This window comes from Eucalyptus grandis, chromosome 9 (assembly GCF_016545825.1).
Source record: "Eucalyptus grandis isolate ANBG69807.140 chromosome 9, ASM1654582v1, whole genome shotgun sequence".
Classification (NCBI taxonomy): Eukaryota; Viridiplantae; Streptophyta; class Magnoliopsida; order Myrtales; family Myrtaceae; genus Eucalyptus; species Eucalyptus grandis.
Window position 1 is genome coordinate 24919815 of NC_052620.1, and position 6340 is coordinate 24926154.

Sequence of the window (6340 nt, forward strand, 5' to 3'; positions counted from 1 at the left end):
TTGAGTCAGTTCTCTTCATTGCCTTATTCAATCGCGTAGAGCCCAATATCGAGTGGGTAGATCCTGAACTCGAGGAATACCTAACTTATTTCATTGATCAAGTAAGACATAAGATGAAATTCTGATTGATGGCCTAAAATGCTCTATTTGTCCCAAGAGGACATCATATAAGTGGGATCAATTTTTCACACATGCATAAAGAGTACAATACAGATTTTCCCTCCTAACATCGCAGGAATGTTTCACTGTTTATATCTTCAAGGCAGTAGAAGCTGCGGTTTTCATTTCGAGCAAAGCATCCTCAAAGCACTTGGCCAGGAAATCAGGGTCGGGGATGATGTCCTTGGCCACCAGAATCTGCATGTCCGCCCTCCCCGCATAGCTCACCATGTGCATCGTGAGTGCCTGCATATACCGCATCTCAAACACCCCACATCAGTCCTGATAAAGATTTCATTCCAGATACCGCAGAAATAGAAGGAAAAGAGAGACGATGAGGCGCGAGTATTTTGAAGCCTTACGTGGGGAAAACCAGAGGTGTTCGCCCTAATGTACGTGATGGGGTTGCCCACGACTGCGATCTCCTCGTGCAGGCCGAACATGTTCGAGATGTTGAACGTGGTGTTGCAGAAGATCCTGTAGTTGAGCAGGCTCGAGGCCTGCATCAGCAAAAACAAGTATAGATTGCGCGTTAGTCAGCATATTGTCGTTCTGTTTTTTGAATTGCAGAAGCGCGAACTTATCCTTACACGTGCTCCTAGATAAGTCGTGGCCACATCCCCGATTTTGTAGGAGAAGTGAGCCTCCGGGGATTTCTTCTTCCGGTCAATCATCGACTTAGCTTTTCTCACGTGTTCGAGAGGGTCACCGCAGCTTCTGTGGTAGCGAACGGGGAGGAGGAGAATCCCGAACTTGTTGCCCCACCGCAGTCCCGGGTCGCCTTCCATCAAATTGGTTAGTTCCTGGTTACTACCAACACCACACTTCAATTTAATCAACTTCAGTTAAAAGGCCAAAAAAAAAAAAAAAAAAAAAAAAAAAAAAATTGAGACTCGCCTGCAATCCTGGTTGTTCTCGCAAGTTAACAGCTGCCACTCCCGTTAGTCGAGTCCCTTCCCGCACAGCTGACAAAGGCAAATGAGCATTTTAGTCAGTCGAGATTCATCGCCCTTGAATTGACAAAAATGGAGTGAATCATCGGAAATGCTATTCCTTTTTTACCGTTGGGACATCGGTGGTCCAAGTATTTGAAGAAGCCGGCTGATATGATCCCAAAGAGAACATCGTTAATGGTCTGCATTTGCAGCAATAAATGAGATTCATCATCTGGAAGTTGAATACATCAAAATATGCAGCAATGAATGAGATTCATCATCTGGAAGCTGAGTACATCAAAATGCATTTGTAATCATGAAATACAAGAAATCCCAGCTGAGAGAGTCGTGCACTCGCCAGAATCAGCCAACCCTGGGTCATTCAAGCAATCCCACCGGCCCTTGGAATTGCCAACAATGCTTGGGATTTACTTCAATTTGTCATAGGTGTACTAGTTTGGTTTTTTTGTGGTGTGAATCCAATTTAACAGAAACTAATGCAGGGTACATTTGTCACAAATATATCAATTTAAAGTTTTTAGTAGTTAAAAAATTAGTTTGGATAGATTTATCATAGTTTGGGGGTGTTTTTAGCCAAAAAATTGGTTTTTGGTAAATTTGTCGTAATTGTATTCGTTTGGAGTTCTTCGTAGTATTAATCCTTTTAAATATGATTGTTTTGTGTTACTAAAAAAATTATAAACATGCCATGTCTCCATTACATCATTTAACTACGATTTATTGGCCCGTCATACTTTTTTTTTTAATGAAAATTTTAATTTGAACAAAAATATTAATAGGGATCACATTGAAAAAAAAAAGGATTGTGCATAAAGTAAAGATTGAACATATTAGAAAAGGGGATATGTTTACTAAAAATCTTAAAATTTATCACAAATGTGCAATTGAATCCTAATACTTACAAAAAGTGCAATCAAGTCTTAAAATTCTTCAAATTAGTATAATTGAGTCTTTTATTAACTTCGTCCTAAACTAACGGAAAATAATGACGTGGTTTTTCAAGTATTTTTTCTCTTTTATGTGGCGATGACATGGCAAAGACATAGAATACTAGGTTCAAACAATGTCGTTTTGGATTTAATACTAATTTTTAGTCATAAGTTTAATTAAATTAAATAAAAAATATTTATAAAAAAGCACTAATAAAAGAGCCAAGGCAAGGGCAGAGGCCCTGGCCGCCAGCCACCCCATCGTTGGAAAGGGCCAATGGGCAGGGGCGCGAGGGCCTACCGCCCTCCAATAACATAATTTTTCTTTCCTTTTCTTATTTCGGGGCCAGCAATGGCAAGGGCCCTTACCTATAACTTAAATTTTTTTCCTTTTTTTGAAATAATTCTTTATTTTACTTAATTAACATTTTGGTTAAATAAATTATAATTTAAGTCACATCATTGCCACATAGAAGAGAGAAAATATTAAAAAGTCACGTCAGATTTTCCGTTAATCTAAATAAAATAAGTTAAAAGAAGAACTCGACTATAACAATTTAACAAGTTTTAGGACTTGATTATATATTTTTGTTTTTTTTTTATAAAATTTTAGGACTTAATTGCACTTTTGCGATAAGTTTTAGGACTTTTTATGCACATATCCTTAGAAAAGTATTGAATATGTGGTGCTATTATTCTTTTTGGGCGATAAACATGTAAAACTTTGGAACTGACTGCATTTGCGCCGACTTGACCACTTTCATGTCCTCCAGCAAAAACTTCACCGTGGCCAGCTTCCTCGGCTAGAGTTCCACCCCTGCGCCACCGCTCACTGGCGTCCTCCGATCGCCCACCCACATGCTCTGTAGCACGAACTCCACCACGAAGACCAACGTGAACCACACCACCCCCAACACCCTCACTACTGCCTTCCACCACTCGCCACCGCCACCCCTCCTCCTCTTAGCCGATGACGGAGGAATGATCATTGGCAGCACCTCAGGGTCGTCCACCTGCCGGCACGACGCCAGGAACATTGACATCAGCGAGGAGTGCGTGGTGGACCTGGAACACCACGCACCGGTGGGCCATCAGGAGGTGGACGTCCCACAGGGGCTTGTCGTCGCCCAGGAGCCCCAGCGAGTCAATGGACAGGTTGGCGAGGTACTCATTGACAGCCGCCTCATCAGAGAGGCCTTCGGCGATGGGGCCGTGGACCAGGACCACATGGTGGTCAATGTCCACGCGGGTCCTCCTCCAGTGCTCTTGGCTTGCGGAGTCTCGCACCATGAGGCTGCAGAACCTGGGGTGCGTAAACATGGGGGAGCTCTGGATCGCCGACTTGAGGGCCTCAACGTCGAGGGGTTGCTTCATGCCGATGGCGCTGTAGATCACCAGGTTCATCTCCTTCTGCAGGAACAGGCGCCCTCCCGGTGTCAGGGGCTCATCGGAGCCGTTCTCCGGGGACCCCATGCCTGCGTGAAGATCGAAAAGGAGGGAATCTTCAGTACGGTTGGGATGGCGAGAAAAAAACAACAGTGCTTGAAGAAGTTTATGCGCAAAGAAGAAATTGGGATGAAGAATCCGTAGAGAGATCTTGAGATGAAAGACTTCTTTCTATTCTGTTTTCCTTGATTACATTCAATCGAGAGTTAGCCTTTTATACACAAGGATTATCTCTGAAATCTGTTTTTACAGGTATTGAATCAGTTGAAGAAAAAGAAACTAACTTCCAGAACTGAATTACACTAGACTAACTGCTGAGATTAGTCAAGACTTGCAGCACTATACAGAGTGTTCGAAACAGGTTCTCTTCTCATTCTTCTCGTAGCATGTACATACTCTACTTCCTCTTCTTCATATGTTTTCTCTTTATTGCTCTTGTATATCTCGCTTCCCCTGTTCTTCCTGGTATCAGTAATAGTATCAGTTGAGGAGCTTCTGTTCTTGATGTTCTTAACAGCCCCCCTCAAATTGGGAATGGGTGAGAACCCGATTCCTAATTTGATTCGTAGCTGATAATGTGTAATACGAGAGAGAGGTTTTGTGAATATATCAGCAAGTTGATAGTTACTTGGAACATATTTCACTTGTAGTGACCCTGATGAGACTTTTTCCCTAACAAAATGAAAGTCTATCTCAATGTGTTTGGTGCGAGCATGTAGGATAGGATTGATAGTGAGAGAAATGGCTGATTTATTGTCACAAAAGAGCTGTGTTGGACGAGTCAATGAGCATCCTATATCACGTAGGACAAAGCTGATCTAGGTAAGTTCAGCAGATGTAGAAGCAAGAGCACGATACTCAGCTTCTGTAGAGGATCGACTGACTGTGGATTGTTTCTTTGCTGCCCAAGATATGAGATTGGAGCCAAGGTATGTACAAAACCTGTTGTTGATCTTCTTGTTTCAACACATCCTGCCCAATCCGCATCCGAGAACCCATACGGATGGAGAGAGCTTCGAGAGTGAATAAAGACTCCAAGACTTATAGTGCCTTTGACATATCTTAAAACTCTCTTGAGTTTATGTAAGTCTGCAACAATGGGTTTCGTAATTTCGACACACGCTTGATTTGTGGCATATGCAATGTCGTGTCTTGTTAAAGTCGATATCAAGGCCACCCACTAAGCTTCGATACTCGGCATGATTGGATAGTGGAGCAGAGCCATTTATCAGAACAATTGGTTTTAGTGATATAGGAGTAGTAATTGGTTTGCACTCAAGCATATGAGCTCGAGTAAGAAGATCTCTGGCATATTTAGTCTGGCAAAGAAATAGGTGATCAGAAGTATTTTTGACTTCAATGCCAAGAAAGTAGTGTAGAGGGCCAAGATCTTTCATACAGAATTGAAGACTTAGAGAATGGATGAGGTTGGAAAGTAAGTGAGAGGAGCTTCCAGTCAAGATAATGTCATCAACATATAGTAGTAGAAGAATAGTGTCTGTATCATTATGATAGATGAACAAGGATGGGTCAGTTGAGCTGCAAAAGAACCCATATTCAAGTAGAAAGTTGCTGAACTTGTCAAACCAGGCTCGAGGAGCTTGTCGAAGTCCATAGAGAGACTTCCTGAGTAGACATACATGATGAGGTTTCTTGGGATCTTGAAAACCAGGAGGCTGTTCCATGTAAACAATCTCATTCAATGTACCATGTAAGAATGCATTTTTGACATCTAGTTGATGGATTGGCCATTGTTTCATCATGGCTACAGATAGAACTATACGAATTGTAGCATGTTTGATGACTGGACTAAATGTTTCTGTAAAGTCAATGCCCTCTTCTTGATGAAATCCTTTAGCAACCAGTCGAGCCTTAAGTCTATCAAGGCTACCATCAGCTGCAAGCTTTGTTTTAAATACCCACTTACAGCTAATGACATTCATTTGACCAGCCGAGGAATTAATTCCCAAGTTTTGTTCGATAAAGTGCATCCATCTCTTCTGTCATTGCCTTATACCAGCCTTTATGTGCTAAGGCTGATTTGATTGTTTTTGGTTCAGTAGGTACTTCATATATAGCAAGACATGCATACCGAGGATTGGTCTTGATAATGCCAGACTTAGACCTAGTCTACATAGGGTGAGTAGGTAATGTACCTTGTGAATCTGTCTGATTATTTGAAGTGTGTTGTTCCATATCTGGTTCATCTGTTGTCTCAGTTATGGGAATAGGTACTTCAACTTGTTGTGGACTATCCTGAGTAGTGGTGGATACTTGATCCATAGGAAATTCAGCTGGAGAGACAAAAACTGCTTGTTCTGTGCATTCAGGTGAGATTACTCCATTTGTTTGATTAGCTGTGGCTTCTTGTTCCCAATCTGTATACTGAGAAGTTGAATGTTTTATGTGATTTGTAGTGGAGGAAGCTAGGAACTGCTCTTCTTCTGTCCATAATTTATACAAGTGTGTGTAGGAAGGATAAACCGTTGCTAATTTCTGAGAGAATGGGAAAAAATTTTCATCAAACACTACATGTCGACTAATGTAGACATGACCAGTAGTAGGGAGAAGGCATCGATATCCCTTATAGTGATCACTGTATCCAAGGAAGACACAGGTTAGTGACCGTGGATCAAGCTTATTCTGCATATGGTCGAAGACAGGGATAGCAAGCACAAATAAAGGTTCCGAGATGGTCATATCTTGGTTTATGTTGATATAATTTGTCAAGGGAGACTGCATCTGTAATTTTTGAGTAGGAAGAATGTTAACAATATAGTTGGCTGTTACAAATGCATCTACCCAAAATTTTAATGGAATTTTTGCATGGTATAGCATAGCCAGACCAAG

The 6340-nt window shown here is 41.5% G+C and overlaps 1 pseudogene; it reads right to left on the reverse strand.

The window, feature by feature from the left end:
- Window positions 1-222: 222 nt before the first annotated feature.
- Window positions 223-3517, reverse strand: LOC104429053 (annotated as a pseudogene).
- Between the last annotated feature and the right edge of the window lie 2823 nt (window positions 3518-6340).